The following is a 21,980-nucleotide window of genomic DNA, read 5'->3' on the forward strand; positions in this document are numbered from 1 at the left end:
AGTTTTCTTGATTATTGAGTAGTTGTACTTTGTAACATCCTAAAAATTTTAAGACTCAAATTTATTTAAAAAAAATAAATAAAAATAAAATAAAATATCTATAATTAAATTAAAATTTAGAATAATTTAATAGAGGCCTAGAGTTTGAATTTTACTAAGAAAAAGTTTGGTTTTATTTGATTGTTAACTATGGGAAAAATTACCAAAGTTGACCCGGGCTTTTGTGCAATAATAAAAAATATTGGGTCCTTTCTTGTAATTTTCCCCAAACTTTTTGACCAGCAATTTAAAGACCAAAATTGATGCAGAAACGCAGAAATTGAGTTGGAAAGGAAAGGAAAGGAAACGTATGAGAGGGAGAGAGGAAGAAGAGAAGAGAAAGGGAGGGAGTTAGGCTTGGATCTAGGAGTCTTTGCGACCGTTGCGAGCTCGGCTACACGATAGGTAAACTCCCTACTTCAATCCTCTTCTCTTTCTCTTGATTTTCTTCAATTTTTGGAAGAGAAAATTTTTGGATTTTGATCCCAAAGGCTTTATTCTTGTAAGCTTTTGTTTCTTTGGATTCTAGGGAGCATGTTTTGAGTTTTTATATAGTGATCTAATGTTTTGAGTGAATAATTGGATGAAAAGAGGTGTTTTGGGCACAAAATAAACCTTGAGAAATTGGGTTTTTGCTCCTCAATGGTTTAAGCCTATTGATTTAGTTATAATTTTGCTATTTGAGCCCAATAAGATTTAAATTAAGGTTTGGTTTTCATTATAAGGGTTAATGGTGAAAGTTGGTGGCACTAAGTAAAGGTTTTTAATTGATTAAAAAATTATATAAATTGAAAATTAGCCTAGTGATGGCTAATAAATGGTTTTGGTGGTTAAGTGATACTATGTGAATGGTTGGTTCAATATATGGACCATTAGGGTGGAGTATGATTCATTGACCTAAGTTGTGTGGTATAAGTTATAGTCTTCATTAATGCTATTTGTCATGATAAGTGATGTGGATCACTTATATGTTGTAGAAAATTGTTGGTGGAACTTATTGAGAAGTAAGGAACAAGCCGAGCCCTATTTTGTACAAGGGGAACCCTTTTAGTACCAAAGGGTTGAGGTAACAGGGGAATTTATATTTCTTATTACTTTGTTTTAGTTATTTTTGAATAAATATTACTAGTTATCATGCATTACATGTTTTAAAAGATTAAATGTGCTTTATAAGGGGTTATGGGTACTACTTTGATTATAGTGCAAATATGTTTTCTAATTGTTTAATAACAATGTTTTTATGGAAATGAGATTTATAAATATTATACTACTTTAGAGTGTTGAATGGTCAATACTCAGGAAAGGTAGACAAGAGTAAAAGGCATGATCTCGGTGGGAGTTCACTAATGAGAAGGTGTGGATTTTTGATATTCTATGGCACACTGTCAGTACTTAGTGTTGTCTTACGTATTGTGGGCTCAGTGTACTAAAGTGGTTAGTGTATTGAGTGTTCGACACCTCTCAGTGGGGGAGGGAATCCGACATATGAAGTGTGAGGTTGAGTTCCTAGGCCAAGGTAGCCCTCACATGGAGAGTAAGTCGGGCTGGCTCTGGGAGGGAGTTAGCTTTGACTGCTCAGGATTCACGTCGAAGGGGCATAGGCGGTTCGGTGGATTAGATCATGCCTTAAATTATGTTTTGTGCCTATAGAGGTACAAGTAGGTATAAGGTTTACCTGCGAGTTAAAGAGTGCCAGGGGGCATTCTGTTGGTCATGAAAGGCCATACCGGCCTAGGTCATGCATTCATGCATTTTAAATGGCTAAATTATATACTATGTTGAATTTATTATTCGTTTATTTGATTATGGCTTACTTTGTAATAATCAATGTAAATTTCGCTGTTACTGAGACTGTGGTTGTCTCATCCCTTTCTTTTCAATATTCTAGGTCCAGGCGAAGGATCTAGTGGTGGACGGGGAAAGGAGCAAAGCTAGGGGTTTGCTTGTGATTTGTAAAGAACTGCAACCCCTTTCTTTTGAGCAAATATATTGTAATGTATTTAAGATTAGGGTGCCAGTAGGATATGATTATGTGTGTGTATGTGAATATGTGTGGATTGTGTGCTTGTGTATGAATTTTTGTCTGTTTGCAGACTTGTGGCTAGGAAACTTGGTTATGGTGTGTGGTTTTGATGGATTTACTTAGTAGACCAAGTTTCTATTACAAGCATATCTTTATTTTGATATATATGTGATTTTATAAGCAAATGCAAAGTGGTTGCATTGCAAATGGTGTGCTATGGGAAAACATACAGCTTGGATAGAGAGAGTGGGTGCGTGGGCCCCACAAGGAGCTCTGAGCCAAGTGCAAATGTTTAGCATATGTATTTATATAAATACATGGTATTTGGATTGATTTGTGACCACTCTTGTATGATTTGTGCATTTTGGGGGTTTAGGGTCCATTTTGGGAAATGGCACCCGGGTGGTCAAATTTTGATGTATGGGAGTTTTCTATCATTTGAATGTTCTATCAAGTGTTTTTAATCTTATTTGACATGTCCAAAGTGTTTTCACAGGTTTGTGACCATTAGGATGAGATTTGGACAATTTTGAAAATGGTTTTTACCAAAAAGCTGCACTTTTGCATCCGGGTGTCCAAATCTTAATCCAACCGTTGGATTTCTCTAAAATTTGGGTCACAAGTAAAACCTTTTATAAGCTTCGTGTGGGATTTGGAATCACGTCGATCGGATATCGGACGGAGAAACGACGCACTCCGGAATTTGGTCTGGAGGTGCTGTCATGACAGCATTAAATTGCTGTCATGACAGCTACAGTATTGATTTTATAACCTGCACAAAATTCAATCCGTCCGTTGGATTTTTTCAAAATTTAGATGCTAATAGTATTCTTTAAAAGTGACATGTGGGCTTTGGAATCACTCCGATCGGAGGTCAGATGATGAAATGGTGCACTCCGGAAGTTGGTCCGAAAGTGCTGTCATGATAGCTTTTTAGCTGTCATGACAGCAAAAATAATCAAATTTTTAACATGTCTAATTTTAAATCCGACCGTTGGATCTTTTTGAAATTTGGTATACTTATAGTACCCTTTGAATGTGACGTGTGAGCTTTAAAATCACTTTGATCGGAGGTCGGATGGCGGAACGACGCCTCCCAGAAGTTGACTCGGGAGGGTTGTCATGACAGCAATTTAAATGCTGTCATGACAGTATCTTTTTATTTCTCTTTCGTCTAATTTGCTTCCGTGCGCTATAGTTAGAACCTATAATTTTTTTTAAGGTTTTAAATGTTTACTTTGCAATCGTATATTTGCTTAGTGATTTAAATGGTTTGTTTCCTAAGTTGGTTTTAGGATTAACTCCTTAACCACACTTAATTTATTTGAATTGTGTGATTTTTAGATAACACTCGGGGCAAGTGTTACATTATGCACTCAATGGTATCAGGTTCAGCCCCAACTTCGCTATGTAGGAGAGGTTGCAGGATCGAACCTGGGAAGGCTCCCTTAGCGCAGTGGGTGCGGGGAATAACCCCTGAACTACCAGGGGAAAAGCCGGCTGGTTCGCCGTGAGGTGGTCGCGGCCTAGTCCACCACTCGCAGCAGTGGGCTCGGGGGGGTGTGACTGTTACATACTTACTCTTATTTAACATTTTAAAGGAACTAGCTTTAGAAAAGACACCAAAGGCTTAGGAATCTATATTTCTACTATATGCCTTTTATTTTTATTAATTATATGTGTAATTTATAGTGATATTGTCAACTAGGACAATCATTTTCAATTACTTGCACCATTGCATCTCTTTGTAATTGATTGCTTGTGTTTTGTGTCTAAGTCAAGTTGTATGAGCTATTAAGGTTTTGTTTTTTGCTAGAGAGAGATATTAATGTTTAATTAGGGCCAAAATACTAGCGCAAGTATGTTTAGGGGTATTTTGATAATTGTAAATGATTATTTTAGAGATTGTATGTTGATTATTTTCCCCTATGCTTTTTGATGAAAATTGGGTTGTGGAGTGAAAATGAGTATTTTGCTTGTATCTTCCTGTTGTGGCCCATTGTACAGGTTATCTTAAACCCCTTGAGTATTGTAGGCTTTTGGCACTTTAGTTTTGGTTTGATACCTTGAAAGTTGAAAAGTGTAAGAATGTGGTAGTTTTGGTTTCAGGTGTCCGACTTTATGATGTGTTATAAATTGGAAATCAAACCAATGATATTATTTAGTTCATTAAGTAAGCTTTCTATAGATACCTAAATCACCTTGATTAGAAGTCGAATGGAGAATTAAAGCATGTCAGAAGTTCAACCTTGGAACTGGAATTTAACAACAAAGTGTTGTTATGGATTTTGTGCAATGTGTCGTAGTACATGGCACAAAGAAGCATTAGTTGCAGTGCACCAGAGCTTAGTCACGGCAAACACTCTGAAAAATCTAAGAATGATTTAAAAAAACTTGTTTGCTTCTTGTTTTAAACTTTGTTTGGTATCTCATGCTCTGATATGATTTGGCACTCTGATTTATACATGTTTTAGCTTGAAAAGATTTAATTTATGAATTTAAAACTTGGGATTCCATTGATTCAGAGTGGTTTTTCAATACTAATGTGGGTGTTAAATTTTTCTAGTATACTAACATTTATTATTTGGCTTCAAACCTTTCTACCGTGGTAAGCCAATAGATATATAACAATTCAGGAATTGAAATAAGAGTAAAATTAATGAAAAATATTTTTTCTTTGTATTTTTATTAATTCTTGGAACAAATATACCAAGAAGGAATTTAGATCTAGTGGAAATTGTGCTACTTACTCATCTACCAAGTCATAGTTTTGAATCATAGTGGTGCCACAGAGTTTTATTTATTTACTTTTGCTTCAACCTTTATAATTTACCATTTTGTCCCCATCATAAAATGATTTCCCCCTTCTCATATCACTTTCACAAGGAATGCCATAAGAGAAGGAGTTAACCCCAAAACCCGCCTTTACCCTTTAATGTTTTCGGTATGTCACTAATATGGGTGTGTTTGAGTTCGCTATTTTCTATTGTGCTAAGGGTTTGAGTTGCAAGTTCTTTTACTTCCTTGTCTCGCCATGATTCCTTGTTTCTTTCTTTGTCTGTGTGATCATTTTGGGTATGTAAGGATCCTTTGCCTCCTCCTCCTTGGTCATGCCTACTTCTTTGTGTGTGCGTGTTATAACATCTTGATTTTTAAATCAGGAATTACTGGTGGAAATGGAGATTTTAATTAAGGAAGTTAAATCTTTAGTAATATTATTTCTAGGATTAGTTAGAGAAATAAATGTGTATTCAAGGTAAATTGAGGTTAACTGGGTGTTTAGGCAATTAATTAGGACTTAAATTGGGCTACCTAACATATGACCACATGTGGATGAGCACAACACAAAGCTTGACAATGCATTGATAAAGGATCAAAATGCACTCGTTTCACTTAAGGGTTGTTTGCTTGTAGACAAGATAGTTTCCTATCCTAATCGTGTGCGAACAAGACAGTTAGTTATAAGCATCCCAGGTTGCATTTTCAAATAGAAATGTGAGAGAGGAAAGAAAATCAGAGAGAAGCTCCGGTGAAGCTTTACTAGGGCACAATTTTCTAATGACTTGGGTTGTTTTCAGGCTGTGCAACTATAAGGTCTCCCTTAATATTCTCTAATTAACTCCAATTTCAAGATAGTCAAGAGATTATTTTAAAAAGATTACCAAGTGTATATGTCTTACAAAACAGAGATCCTAAGTTTTCAAAATAAAAAACAATTTAATGTAACTTTACAATTCAAAAATCAGAACTATAGATGTATGTAAAAGCATAGGATCTTTCTCAAGTTAAAGTATTTACATAATAATTAGAAAGCACAAATAGTGTAGAAAAGCAGATATGCATCATAGCTTGCCTTATGTGTGCTATGGCATGTTTGTCTCCATGCCATGCATCGCGATGCCTTGTAAGTTTTTGATAGCTTTACTGCTGTCATTTGACAATAACAGGGGTGAACTTTTGACGTGCTCTATTTTTTTTATCTAATGCTCCATTGAGGTGATCTAGATATCTAAATAGAGCTTTTTTCTAACTCTAGCTAGTGGCATTGAATTCACAATAAAATAATTTCTTAGTTAAGAATTGGATACCCCTTTCACAATTCACTCATTTTCACAAATTAAACATAATTTAGGTGTCCTAGTTCCATACCAAATGTCAAAAACCTCAAGTATACCTTAGGCCACACTCAATAAACTATAATGAATCTATGTAATACACCACATCTCACAAACAATATATATATATAACACATTTTCAATACTCAACCCCTAAATCATAAAAATAAAAAGGGAAGCCTTAAATTCACAAATCATCATATGATTTCACAATAATCACAATTTTACTTACTTCCTATTTGCACTAGTATTTTGGCCTTGATTTAGTTTTCACCCAAAATATATCATTCAATTCAACATTCTCATTGTGCAAGTAAAACAAAAACATTTACTTCCCTAGTTGGCAATATCATGCAAAATTATACACATAATTACCAAAATGAGAGTGAGGCCCACAGTTAGGATAGTAATCCTATGCCTTGCATTGTTTCCCTTAATCTTGACTTGATAAGCTAGCTCTTGTAACATTGAAGAGAAAGAGGTAAGTACAACTACTCAGTAACTAAGGTATTTCTAACTTATGCTAATGCATATCAATCAATTTAAATACAAATGGCGATTCATTGTCATACTCATAACAATTTAGTATGTTTAGGAACACTTAATTTCATTTTTTTATCATCATTGACATAAAGTCATGACATAACAACATGATAATCAATTTTCACAATATTATAAAGTTAACCATATAATTTCATCTCAAGGGACACAATAAAGACAACTATATGCCCTTTTTATCATAATATACATGACCACACCTCTCTTATATCCTCCTTATGCCTCTAATGCAAAACCATGGGCTCTAACACATTAGGACCATCTATGAAATAAAACTATCCTAGCCATTCACATGTAAGGGGTTGCCTGACCAAGGTTGTCTAGCTCACTTATGGGTCATGATTTTCCTAAATCTCAATTGTGGAGTGTTATTCTCCCTAATCTAGCTTCCTCATCAAATAAGTGAAAAACTAATTAGGTTCAAGTCCCTCATCAAACAAGTGAGAAAATAAGTATAAATAAATCCAGGCAAGTTATCAAGCTCTAATAAAAGCCTTACCATATGGATTTTAATTATCTACCCCTCTTCTTAGGAGAACTCCCACTTTTCATGGTCATGCAGTGCATAAAGATGCAATATTTTCATGGCATGTAAATCCTCAATGTACAGGCATGCATAATATCATCATTATGCTCAAGTTATAAATGAAACATCACATAAACACACATAACCAAGTCATTGAACTCCACTTGCTTTATATCATCGAACTCCTTACTATACACATTCATTGAACTCCTCAAACAACATGTCATTGAACTCCATAAGCATCATACCATTGAACTCCACAAATACTATTTCATTGAACTTCTTACGAATCAAGTCATTGAACTCCATAAAAACATAGTATTTTATTTTCAAATATTTTATGCCACACTTGCATCAAATGATTTTACATCTTTTATTTATAACATTTAAATCAACAAATCAATTAACATGTAAAAGTACAAGAAATAATTCCCTTAGTTACCTTAAATCTTTGAAAGGTTAAAGGTTTACGCCTCAATTACACACATTCAAAGCTTTCACGAAGCTTGAATGGTTTCAAGTTGTAATTACTCTACATTTAATAATCGTAACTACCCTTTTAGGATAAATTTCAATATCTAAATCAACATTTTCAACTCTTACAACTCAATCATTTCATATACAATAGTACCTATGGGGTTTATTAGCTTCTTCTAACTCCTATTAACTTTATTAAACTTCTAACTAGCCATTAATGACACCATATTGCCCTAACCACCTCATTTATGATGGAATTTCATGTATTTATTACCTTACAACTACCAAAATCATAATGCTATAAATGCTAGGTCCAAATAGTTTAAACAACTCTCATTAACTTTATTTGAGTAAATGGCCTCAAACCTATAACCGTTATGGATTGAAAATTATATTTCTCAACTAAACCTTAACTTTTAAATTGAAGAAAAATGGAAGAAGGAAGATAAATATTTAAGAAACTTACCTCTAGTGTTTAGAAGCTTTAAAACACTCTTAATGCTCCAATTCTTCAAGCCCTAGAAGAGCTCTTTGCATTTCCTTCATTTATCTTTTTCTTTATTTCTATTTTTAGCATATAACGAAGGCCTATTTCTATAAAATCATAACCGTGCACCATGGCACTTATACCACACGCTACAGCATGTGGTACAAACATGGGAGTCTTGCCTTCTGGTGGCTCGTGCACAGTGGCATGCCATGCATGTGCTGTGGCATATGGTATAGACCTATTTCATATTGTTTTTCTCGCTTTTTAACATCCAAGTGGCTAGACTTTACTTTGAACCAATCCTAAGGTTGAAACCACAACCCATAACACTTGTTAGCTCTTTGTAACTACACACCATATTAACTTACTTAACTACATTCATTTACTTTGCTAATTCAGGGTTAAATTCTCTAGGATGTTATAACAACTACTTGAGGTGAGTCCCTAGTCATCTAATATACCATTCTACCTAGTTTTCTTTATGATCTGGGATGATTTTCAAATTAAGGTTTTCCTATGGAATAGATAATATGAATCCATGATGATTTATTATGTTTATTAAAGTTATTGGGAGTATAATAAATGCTATGGAACATTTATTTAAGGTTAGAATTCAAATTTGAGATTTTTAGGTGAAACCCTAAGCCTTAAAGGTTGAATATGAGGATTAATCCTAATTATTGGTATATTTTTTTTATTTCTAGCTATCTATTTGAGCATATATAAATGTTTCTAAGGTGCAAGAATGATGATTTCATGCTTAAGGACAATTTTTTTTATTTTTTGATGTACTTTTGGATGAATTTTAAAATATGTGATGATGAAATATTGATGTTGGGAGTAATTTAAGAATTTATTTAGAGTGTAGAAGTGTAAGAAGATTTTAGAAAGAATTTTTGGAAGGATTAAGATAGGTCGTAACTTTAATTTAATACTAAGTGTGGTTAGGCCTAGACTTCCTAACTCTATAATTAGAGTTAGTTATTGAATTCAGTTGTGAAATTAATGCTCTATATTATTAAATGATTGTGTAGATTGTATTGACATAAAGAATAGTGAGAAATCACATGTGTGGAGGACTTTGATTTGCTTGGAACAAAGGTAACATTTACTAATTTGTTACAGTAAGTGCTTTATGATTTATTATGTGTAATTTTGTGAAATGAGATATTTTCTAGAAAATAGTATATTAGAAAAATGTATATTTGTTATTTGGAAAATTAAGTGCCAAGTGGGTTGGGTTATTAAATATGGAAGAAATTATATGTTGATATGAAAATAATATCCTTGTCTAGTCTATCTAGAAACATTTTTTTGTCTGGAGATATCCTCATCTAGTTTATCTGAAAACATATTTTTGTCTAGAGATATATCTTGTCTGGTTTGAACTAGAAATATGTTTTTGTTTGGATTTATAGTGCATTGACTTGTTAGGGTATTTTGAAATTTATTAGATAAGGGATTTTTGTCTGGTTAAGATTTACAAGTGTAAACCCTTATTGGACCTAATGAATGACTAGTAGCTTAGATTGACTCACCTTTAGCCATGTGACTCAGTGCCAAGCATGAAGCATGGAGGGATATAAGGTTTAGTCATACATATATGTTTTGGTTACATAATATATATTTTGCCAATTTAGGATGATTTTGACTTTTGTTGAGCATATAGACTCTACTATTGATTAACTACACATATATTGCCATAAGAACTGTCTATCTCTTACGGCCTTTGATTGGGTTAGTATATATTAGTATATATTACCATGAGGGTTCTGTTTGTGTAATATTATCCTTACTAAACCACAATTACTCCTAAAATCCAAGGTAATCATGGGCTAGCCTAATTGGATTACTAAGTTTTCAAGATTTGCATAAATAGGATCCTAAGTTTTCAAAATTTAAAATACAAAAATATAGCTTCATTTAATTCAAAAATTAGAGTAGAATGTATATGCAAAAGCATGGATCTTAAATAAGTCAATGCATTTGCAAAATAGTTGAAAATAGCAAAACAGTACACCGAAAATAGAGGTGCGACATGGCTTGTTGTACGTGCTCTGTCGCACACACACTGCGGCGCATTGCATGAAATTTGACAGTAACTTTGCTGTCATATGATTACTCTAGTGGTGAACTTTCAACTTGTCCCATTTCTTCATTCGATATCCAATTGAGGTAATATAGGTGTCTACAAAGAGCTTTCTCCTAGCTCTAGGTAATGACATTGATTTTACAACTAAATCAATTTTCAATCAAAAGATGAATATTCATTTTCAAATTCACTCCTTTTTCCACAATAATGCACAACTAGGGTGTCCATTTCACAATACAAGTACCAAAAGCTTACACCAACCTTTATACACTCAATAGACTATCACAAGCTCGTGCAATATACCATAGCCAAACATTTACACATATATCACATTTCCAACACTCAGTCTTTTAATCACAAAAACATGCAGGGGAGACAATTCACATAATTTCATATTTAAATCATCATATTTATTTGTTCACACAACTCCCTACTTTTACTAGTATTTTGGCCATATTTAAACTTTACAATTGTATAACATATAGCTTAGGGCACAAAATACACAATCAAATTAAATTTTACAATTAGTGCAAGTAGTTACATAAACTATATTAACTCCTAATTAGCAAATTATCCATAATACAGATAATTAAAATGATACAAGTCCTACAGTTAGGAATTACACAGAATCTTATGCCTCTAGTCATTTTTCCTGGTCCTAATTCGATAAGTTAGTCTCTATAATATTAAAGAATGAGAGGTGAGTACAATCACTTAGTAGCCAAGGTCAATCTAGCCTATTCAATTACATATCAATTAATTATAGATGCAAGTGGCAATAATAAACTTTTCACAATTTTGTAAGATTTTCAAAAGGTTGCAATGACTATAATACTAACAACCATATGGTTGGGCACAAATATATATATATATATATATCATCTCATAACATGCACAAACCACAATGCATATATGGGATCACAATAATAATAACCATGTGCCCCTCTCAAGTCACATCGTACCACACTAATAACAACCATACGGTTGGAAATATAAATACATGATCAATGCCATCCTTATGTTATCTTGATACTTTCGACATGAAATTGTGGCTATTTAATGGCTACATCTAAATTTAGACTAAGCAAGCCTTCTACTCATTAGGAGCTACCTAGCTAAGGCTGCCTTATTCACTTATAATCTGCAATTTTTCCTAATACTAAAAATCATGGGGTGTTGTATCTCTAATCTAGACTCTTTATGAACCGATGGAGTCTAGTTAAGTTTGAGTCCCTTGAAGAACAAATAGGATAGTTCCTAATAAACCATAAGACAATGGCTACGTACTCGATTCTAACGGTCGGTAGCTAGCTGACTTTTGATTCCAACTATAAGTTGCCATTACCATGTGGATTTAATACTACTCTTCTCTCTAGGTGAACTCCCACCATAATGCTTATGCCATACACACATTGACTCATAGTATGCAAAAACATTGACAACCATCACATCATATCATACTAATCACAAACCATCTCCATCATGCTCCACATATCTCATCAAGGACAATATCATATACTGTTCATTTTCACACACACGCACACGATCTTAACCATTAGTATCAATAACACATTTATAACATACATATCATTTTTTATTAATCCATACACATACTTGCGCAACCCATAATTTATCACATTGCTAAATTTGTATCAAAAATAAATTAATCTCTGTCACCATTTCTAAACAATTTCTTTCAAGGTACAATTAATTAATAAGCAATTATACAAGCTAGATTTCCCTCAGTTACCTCCAACCTTTGAGAGGTTAAAGGTTCACCACTTAAAACATACACTTCCAAAGCTCCAATAGCTTGAATAATGCTAAATTAGCTAATATACAATTTAACTACAAGGATAATCATTAATATTCTTATTTGGATAAATTCCAACACTTATCTCATCATTCTAATTCACTCAAAATCACAACCTTTTATTATCAAGCATACCCATTGAGTCTATTAGGCTCCTTTAACTCATACTATCATTAATAAGCCATTAAACAATCATGAATGGCTATTTTACTCTTCCAGCCTCATTATGGCCAATTTTTAGACATTAATGGCCCTTACCAACTAAAGACTTGTAAAACCATTAATATTAAGTTTAAATAATCTAAAACATTCTTAAGGATCCTTAAACTCAAACCCGAGCAGATCTTAGTGAATGCTCTTTTTTTTCTCCTTCCTTTCCTTCTAATTTCACGAACTAGCACAAACTTATTTCTATCAATTTTTATAGCACGTGGCATAGAGAGGTCATTTCTTCATTGATGGCTATAGGTGTGCCATAATAGATGTGCTGCATGCTGTAACATGTGGCATAGAATCTCTCTGTTCAAATTTTCTTCTCCTTTGATGTTTAAGTAACCTGACTTCTCTTGTGGCTTGAATTTAGGGTTGAAACCATATTCAAACACACTATTAGACCTCTCTAGCCATACACCATATCAATAAACTTAATTACCTTAATTAGACTTAATTAATTGGGGTTAAATTTCTAAAGTGCTATAGTCTATCCCTCATGGTCTAACTATTTATTTAAGATATTGATGCTACGGTCAATTTTTTAGAAATCTCAAACAGTAAGTTATGACATGTTTGATAGAACGTTGCTAAATGTGAATGTGTTTTGACTAAGTAAACCTTTAGAAGTGGGCTTTAGTTGGTTATTGTTTTGGCCACTTTTGGGTATTTATGATTAAATTCTATTATTTAGAAAGTATGATTATCCAACTAAAGTTTGGTGGTTGATTTATGGGTGTACTTGAGTCACTTTCGTGAGTCATTAATTGTATTTGATGTATTATCTAAAATTATGCTACCATGGGAACCATGTATTATCTAAAATTATGCTACCATGGGAACCATGTTTCTGTGCTTGTTTGTGATTGTAAAGCAATTATTAGATTTCAAATATTGATTTTTCAAATGGAATCCTAGTAGGTATATTTTATGTGAATATTCTTTTCATTGATTTTTATTTTAGTAGCTTATTTAGTTCCTAAATTGCCATGGTAGGTTGCTTTTATATGTTTAAATATTTTCTACCATAGTAGATCTTTTTTTACCATGATAATCTATTTTGAGTGTTATTTATGTAAAATTCTAGAATTTTAAACCCAATTAACCAAACTTAATTAGGGTAATTAAGTTTATTGATGTGGTATATGGCTAGAGAGGTCTAATTAGTATGATTAATTGTGTTTCCAGCCTTAAATAAGGGTCTAAAGTGAAGTCAAGTTGCCTGAATATGAAAAAAGGGGGAAAATCTGAGGGAAGTAATTCTATACCACACATCGCGATATATGGTTCATCAACCGTGGCATGTGTGTGTGAACTAGTAAGGGGTTGGCTTCTCTATACCATGCTTTATGACGCGTGATGCATGCATCACGATGTATGGTCAAAATCTTCTGGTATATTGATCACGAAATAGACTAAAGCCAGAGGAGAGAAAAAAGAGGAAATGAAAGGCACGATATTGGCTCTATTAGGGCACGAATTTGGGGATGTTTAGAGACATTTTGGAACTTCCTAACACCCAAGGTAAGTGCATTATGCTTCTCTCTTCCCTTTCCTTCCATTTTTATGAAAGTTAAAGTTAAGGTTTGAGTTGGGAGAGTGATTTTCAGTCTATATGAGCTATGGGTCCGAACCCATTAGCTAAAATTGATATAATTAAAATTGTTTAAAATATTTAAACCCTACATTAGTGATTTTATGATTTGTTAGTTGTTAGGGATCATTAATAGCCAAAAATGGCAATAAATATAGTTGTTGGAGTTGTGTTAAAGCTATTAATAGTGGTTTAATGGCTCATTAATGACAATGTGGGTTGTTAAAACTTGGTAAACCTAATGAGTATGATTAAGAGTAAGTTATGATTTTGATAGGAAGAGAATGCGGAATGTGAATATTGGAAATTGTTCAAAAAAGGGATATTAATGAATGTCTTTGTGATATAATTGTAATTTAAACAAATTGGCACCATTCAAGCTTGAGAAGAAGCTTTAAAATTTTGTACTTTGAGGGTAAACTTTTGACATCTCAAAAGTTTTAGATAACTGGGGAAAAATGTAGTTCATATTGTTATTTATTAATTAATTATTTGTTGAATCTAATGGTCTAAAACTGGTTTTGTGTTTTAAATACCCACTGATGCAAATTTGGCATTGTTTGAAGTTGTGTTTAATTGTTGAAAGAATATGTATGTTTGTACATGTGTGATTAATGATGATGATTGAACGTATGTTATTATGTGATATCGATATGTGGAGTATAGTGGAGAATGAGAATTTTGTAAACATGATATAATGGGATTAATATTCATTGAATGGCATACAACTTGTTATTATTTGAATAGCATAATTATTAACAGGAATTTCACCTAAGGAGAAGAGTAGATTGGTATATTCATGTGGTGATAGCAACTTATCGTTGGAATTTGAAGCTTGGCTTGGCACCGACCATTAGAATTAAGAAGTAGCCATTATCCCATGATTGATTCAAGACTAGCCCACTTGTTCTTTGAGGGACTTAAACCTAACTATTCTCCATCGATTCATGAGGAGGCTAGATTAGGGATACGACATCCCATGGTTATTAGAATTAAGGAAAACCATGGTACACAAGTGAGTAAGTTAACCCTAGCTCGGTAACTCCTCACAAGTGAAAGATTAGGTTAGTTCAAGTTATAGAAGTAGCCATGAGATAGCCACTAGTTTTATATCGAAGGTATCAAAAGGGTATAAGCTTGGCATTGGTCATGCATTTATAGTCTTGGCCATATAGTTGTCATTATTATAGTTCAACGTGTCTTTTAAGGGTGCATGGTTGTTATTTTTGCAACCCCAAGATGTGCATAATTGTAATGTATCCTATGATATGTGTTGCATGTTCGGTTACATGTTTTTTATTTTTGTGGCATAGGCTATATGTGATTTTATGCATATTAAGATTGAGTTTATTACCATTTGCATCCATAATTAATTGATATGCAACTGTATAGGCTAGATTGACCTTGGTTATTGCATAATTGTACTCACCCTTTAATCTTTAATAGTTTAAGGCCTAGCTCATTAGATCAAGATCGATGAAAACTACCGGAGGCATATGATTTTGAGTAAATCCTACTTGTAGGACTCCTAGTTTAAATTATGTATATTTAAACATTGTTAATTTGCCAATTAGAAGTTCATACCATTCTTTTAACTAGTTACATTATATTTGAGAATATCTTGTGTTTTTTATGCCCTGAGCTAGTGAGATTTGGTTGTAAAGCTTCTATAGGGCCGAAATACTAGTACAAGTAGGGTAAAGTGTGTGTGATTGTCCTTAGATGAATATTTGGTGTTTTATGCATAATTGACTCCCCCTTATATTTTTATATATTAAGGAGTTGATTGTTGAATTTATGATATATGTGTATTTGATTAAATGTGGTGCTTTACACAAGTTCAAAATGGTCTATTAAGTGTGGTTTAAGAGTTGGTGTAGGTTTTTGGCATATGTGTTAAAGTTTGGATACCTTAGTTGTGAGTTTTTTGTGAAAAAAGAGTGAGAATTGAAAAAAGTGTCCAACTTTTGATAAAAAAATAATTTAATTGTAAAACTTATGCCATGAGTTAGAGTTAGGAGAAATATCTCTATAGATACCTAGATCACCCCAATTAGATGTCAGATATAGAAATAGGACACGTTGGAAGTTTGTCCCAGATGCTGTCAATTTGATAGCAAATTGCTGTCAAAGTCGTGCAATGCATGTGTCATTTTTTGTCAAAACTGATTTCCTCACTTTTTTGCAAATGCATTCATTTTTTTTTGGAATCCCATGCTTGCACACATGTTTTAAAACTCTTATTTGTAAATGCTAAAAGTGTATAAAGTATTTTAAATTGTAAAAACTTGGAATCCCCATTTGTATAATTTGACAAATTTAGTAGTCCTTATTGGGATTAAACCCTTAATTACCTTGGTTTCGATTGTCAATGGTGTTTTAGTAAGAATTTATTATAATTTAGATATAAGGAAAATTCTTTCTACCATAGTATGTTTTATAATTTGATTACTATGGTAAGTGATTGAACATGTTATAATTTGATTACTTATTTATTGTTTTTGCCATCAATTTAAAATTTTAAAATGTTACATGTGCCGTTGCTGTTCTTATAACATCCAGAAAATTTTAACCTTGATTTATTAACTTAATTAGGGTAGTTAGTGAGTTAATGAGGTGTGTGGCTAGAGGGGCTTAACTTGGCATAATTGTTGTGATTTCAGCCTTAGAAGTAGGTTCGAATCGATGGCAGGCCACCCGGGCAAGGAAAGAGGATGAAAAAGTAAAAAGTTGTATTCTGTGCCACACGCTGCCGCGCGTGGTTGGTCCACTATGGTGCATGGACATAATTTGAATATAACAGGCTCCTTTGTGCCATGCGTCGTGGCACAAGGCTAAAAATCAAATAAATCAGCTCATGAGCTGCATGATAACAAAAGAGGAAGAGAGGAGGAAAACGAAGAGCTTGGTTTTAGCTCTACTAGGGCACAATATTTGGCTTCATTAAGGATAGATTGAAGCTTCCAAACACCCAAGGTAAGATTATGGTGCTTCCTTCTTCCCTTCCCTCTCTCATTTATGATTATTTATGGTAGGGTTTGAGTTGGGAGATGAATTTTCGATCCATAAGAGTATGGGTCTGATTCCATTGGTTTAAATGAAATTAATGGGATTGATTTAATGTATTGGAACACCACATTGATGATTTTAGAAGTGGTTGGTCCATAGAAGCATTTAATATCTAAAAATTGATATTTATGAGGTAGTTGGGAGATGTTAATGTGCATTAATGATGGTTTGAGGTGTTATTAATGATAATGTGCATTAATGGAATCTAATGAGCCCATTGGGTATGATTGGGTAGTGGTTATGAATTGGTAAAATAGTGTATGAGGAGTTTTTATATTGATAGAGCTTGAAGAGAGATTTGTTTTATAAATATCCTTATGATTTGGTTGTAGAGAGATTCGTCTTGGTACCTTTTGAGCTTGTTGAAGCTTGAAAAAGTTAATATAGTGAGGGGTAAATCTTTGATCTCTTAAAGGTTTGAGGTAACCAAGAAAAACTTAATTTTTATAGTTAAATGTTAATTGTGATGAAAAATGTGATTTGTGAGTTAATTTGATGATGTATATTGGAAATGTTTGAGTATGAAATGGTCTTGAAAAAGAAAACCTTGATTCTACCACCCTTGATGTTTTATGAAATTAATTGTGATTTATTACTGTAGGTGGAGAATTTTGATGAATTATGTGTTAAAATATGAAGTATATGTGTTATGTGAGTCATGTGTTGAGTAACGAATGTTGAAATGCATAAAATGTGTGAAATATGCATGGCATAATAATTGGCGGGAGTTTTCCTAGAGAGAGAAGTAGTTTGATTGAAAATCCACGTGATATTAGCAATGACCGTTGGAATCGAAAACTAGCCTTAGCACCGATCATTGGAATTGGGAGATAGCCCTTATCCCATGGTTGATTCGGGACTGTCCCACTTGTTCTATGAGGGACACGAACCTAACTAGTCTCCACCATTCATGAGGAGGCTAGATTAGGGGTACGACATCCCATGGTTGTTAGTATTAGGGAAAACCAGATTACATAAGTGAGAGAGTTAACTCTGGCCTGGTGGCTCGTCATAAGTGGAAGGCTAGGTTAGTTCGTGAAGGACGTAGCCATGTGATAGCCGTCAGTTTTGTGTCAGAGATAACAGAAGGATATAAGGTTAGCACACGATCATGTATATAAGTCCGGCTACATGGTTGTTAGTATTGTGGTCCGGCACGTGTTAAGGGCACATTGTTGTTATTTTTGTGACCCTAAGTTATGTTTTTGAAAACAACATGATATAGTGTTTTGTGGCAAGCCCAATAACATGGTTGTTAGTTTTGTAAACTGTGGCCCAATACTGTGTGATATATGTATTATGTGTCTTTTTGCATCTATTTACAATAAATATGTAACTGTAAGGGTTAAGTGAAACTTAGTTACTAAGTGATTGTACTCACCCCTCAATTCTCAATATTTTTAGGGACTAGCTCATCAGATCCAAGTCGGGGAAAACACATAAAGACTTAGGATTTACAGAGTAAATCCTCTTTATGTCTCTCTTTAGTTGTTTACATGTGTAATTGTTAATGTAATTGCCAACTAGGATAAATTATCATGATTAGTTTACTACTTGCATGATTTTGTGTTTATCTAGTGTATTTTATGCCTTGGGTTAGAGAGTTTTTGTTGTGAACCCATAGATAGGGCCAAAATACTTGTGCAAGTAGGAGTATATGTATTTTTGAGAAATATGAATGAAATGGTTAGTTTTGTGCAATTTTTCCTCCCCCTCTATGCTTTATAAAAATTGAAGTTGAGTGGTGATTTTATGAAACAAGTATTTTGGTTGTGTGTGGTATGTCGCATGAGTCTACAAGAGTCCATTGAGTGTGGTAGAAGAGTTGGTGTAAGCTATTGGCACGTGTGGTTGAGTTAGGACACCTCATTTAGGAAATTTGGTGAAAATGTGTCAAAATGGGTTTTAGTGTCTAACTTTTTGATAGAAAATGAATTTGAGTGTGAAACTGGTGCCATTAGTTAGAGTTAGGAGAAAGCTCCGAGTAGACACCAAAACCACCTAAATTGGGCATCGAATAAAGATTTGGGACGTGTCAGAAGTTCACTCCCTATGCTGTCAAATGACAGCACTGATCTGTCAAATTTCCTACAATGTGCTGCGGTGCATGGTGCCTCATGCCGCGGTGGATGGCACAGAGGAGACATGTCGCGGCACACGAACCGTAAGCCGCGGCATACGTGTCAAAATCAGTGTAAAAATTTATTTTGAGTTTTAAAACTCCTTATTTGGGTCCCAATTGATTTTCAAGCTTTCACTTTGTTTTCAAAACTTTGATTTGGAGTTCTTAAAACATATTTGAGATTTGAGCGGTTGAAAATTGAGATTCCTTGCAATAGATTTTGAGAAATTCATTTAGAAACTCTACAATTTGGTTATTCTTGTGAGTTAAGCCCTGAATTACTGAAATTTAGAGTTAAGTGTGATTTAATCTCAAGGAGGTTACAATTCTAATGTGAGCATGAATGTACATGAAGCCTCTTCCTCCTCCCTTATCTGCAACACTGTTCCATTTTTTAAGGAGCTTTAAATTTCCTCTTGCTTTGTCGTGGTTGACCTGAGGTGAGGAACTTCAAATCATTCTCTTCCTTGATTTTGGGTGTGTATGATTAAGTGATTGAGATTGTAAATTTTTCTCTTGTTTTCGGTATTGTTGCTGTGCATGTGTCTGAGTTGGGGGAGGAATTGAATCAAGTTGAAATTTTAGTATAAAGAACAAGATGATGATAGTGTGGGTTTGAGTTTTTTCTTGAGTTTAAATTAATTCTTGATGGGCGATTTGATTGAAAAGGGTATGATAAATCTAAATATTGGTGCTTCAAAATTATGGAGTAAAGTTTGAAGGCTAAGGAGTTTGAGTGAATGGTTGTAAATTGATGCACCTAAGGTGTTTGTTAGGAAGAATTTTGCTTGATTATGTATTTTATGAAATTTCTCTTCTTTTATGCTGTTCAATATTTAAAAAAGAGCATAGGAATTTGGAAATTTTAAATTGCTAATGACTTGGTGAAGATTTGCTTTCCTTGAATGATAATGTTTACGCAACTTTATCAATCTCAAAAGAAGCTTTAACTAGGTTGGTTATTTTTCATTTGTGAATCTAAGACGGGTATGGTGAGAGAACCCATTTAAGAAGTTATCAAAAGATTATCTAAATTCTGGATTCTTGAAAGTTATATGATTGATAAATTAGAAGTTAAAGTATCATTTAGGGGGTTATATTTGAACAGATTGGAAATCGGTGTGCATAAACATTTGTTAAAAAGTTCTGGAAGAGGACCACGTCTCAATTAAATAATTTCAATGTCTAAAGTAATATGAAAGAATTTGGCAAAATAATGGTGATGCTTGATGAAAAAACTAAGATATGAATTTTGGTGTTTTGAAATTTTCATTGGTTGCAGTTGATTGGAGTGGCTTTAATAGTGGAAGGAAATTTATATAATTTGTAGGCATTAATTCAAGTCTTTATTTATATGTTCATTATTAAGAATGGGGAGGAAGGGGATCTTGGTGAAAGTTGAAAAGGAGTAAATCTTTGGGTTTTGGAATTCGATAGATAAGTGGATAAACATTTTAATTAACTTATCAATGAATTTCTTTATTAAAATATTATTTTGAATAAATAATATATACCAATAAATATTTTTCAGTTTGAATATTTCGTTAATTAAATTACTCTAGCTCGTTGAAGTCATAATATGTATGGTGAATGATAGTTAAATTATGATATGTGTATGTATATATATATATATATATTTTTACAAAATATGCCTTTGAGATTGATGAAAATGTTTTTTTTACAAGTTTTTGTAATCCTTTGCTTAAGAAAGGAAAGTTTGTTTTAAGGATATCATTTTCTAATTGATATTTAAAGATTTGTCTAAAATAAGTATTTTATTAATAGTATTTTTTTCAAAACATTGATTATAAACATTGATGCATGGAATAGATAAAGTTTATAAGACATCATTCATGAGAAAAAGTTTTATGTTTTGGAATATTATTTTGGTGAATTTCAATCTTTGAAAAAAAAAATGATATTTTGTTTTGATGATAATTTGATTCCATGCAAGGTTAAAAAAATATTTTGATCAAACTAAATATAGAATGCTAGTTGTTAATAATAATCTTATTAATCCTTAGTGTCTTATGGTATTCGTGAGCATTGTTATTCATGACATCCTAACTTGCTTGTTTTGTAGTTTCTAGTTGCACATGGTCAGGGGTGGAACTACGTTACTGTTGAAGGGGCACAACTTCCTCACCTATTTTATACATATGAGATAGAAAGGAATTGAATTCCCAGAAGCTAAAACAGGGGAGACTAAAGACCATTGTCTTCTCTCATCTCATTAGCGGTGTGTGAAGGAAGTGGGAAGTGGGGGGGGGGGGGAATGATGGTGGGTTCTAGTCAAATTAAGCTTATTCTTTTTTGTCTGCCCAGAAAGCTAAAAGTTTATTGAAGGAAATCATATTCTTATGTATCATCATATTTATTTGCAAGGATATCACACTAGGGTCATTTCAATTTTTTTATTTTTTATTGTCCATTAAAATAAATTTTAGCTAGACCCTATAATATTTTTTTGTTTCAATTCTTAAGATATTTCTACAACCAATAGTCATGTGATTAATCCTTTAAAAAATTCAAGCACCATTCAAGGAGTTATCTCCTCCCAAACAAGTTATATCAAAGGATTTTTATAATTAAAAAATATGAATTTTAAATATTTATATAATTACAAACATTTTTTCACTTAATGATAATTTATAAGTTATAAAATTATTTAAAATTTTTTACCATACATATGCGTATATTAAATTTTAAAATTGCCCCTCCAAATCTAGAGCTAGTTTTGCCCCTGCACTTAGTTATCCATCCTTGTAGGCTGTATATCCATACTTATTGATTATTTGTTATCGTAAATTGCATGTCCATGCTTATTGGTTATTTGCTCTCATGGGCTCTAT

General features: G+C 33.0%; 2 long non-coding RNA genes across 2 annotated transcripts; both read left to right on the forward strand.

Annotated features, from left to right (window-relative positions):
* The first annotated feature begins 309 nt into the window (after window positions 1-309).
* LOC129292055 (uncharacterized) lies at window positions 310-2,472 on the forward strand. The gene is made up of 3 exons (XR_008588850.1): window positions 310-444; window positions 1,017-1,105; window positions 1,928-2,472. It is a non-coding gene; the product is annotated as an uncharacterized LOC129292055 (long non-coding RNA).
* Window positions 2,473-9,276: 6,804 nt separating this feature from the next.
* On the forward strand, window positions 9,277-21,379 carry LOC129292056 (uncharacterized). The gene is made up of 3 exons (XR_008588851.1): window positions 9,277-9,329; window positions 18,411-18,467; window positions 21,212-21,379. It is a non-coding gene; the product is annotated as an uncharacterized LOC129292056 (long non-coding RNA).
* The last annotated feature ends 601 nt before the right edge of the window (window positions 21,380-21,980 follow it).

Source organism: Prosopis cineraria, unplaced genomic scaffold (genome assembly GCF_029017545.1).
Source record: "Prosopis cineraria cultivar Desert tree isolate PC_DT_omini unplaced genomic scaffold, ASM2901754v1 PC14, whole genome shotgun sequence".
Lineage (NCBI taxonomy): Eukaryota > Viridiplantae > Streptophyta > Magnoliopsida > Fabales > Fabaceae > Prosopis > Prosopis cineraria.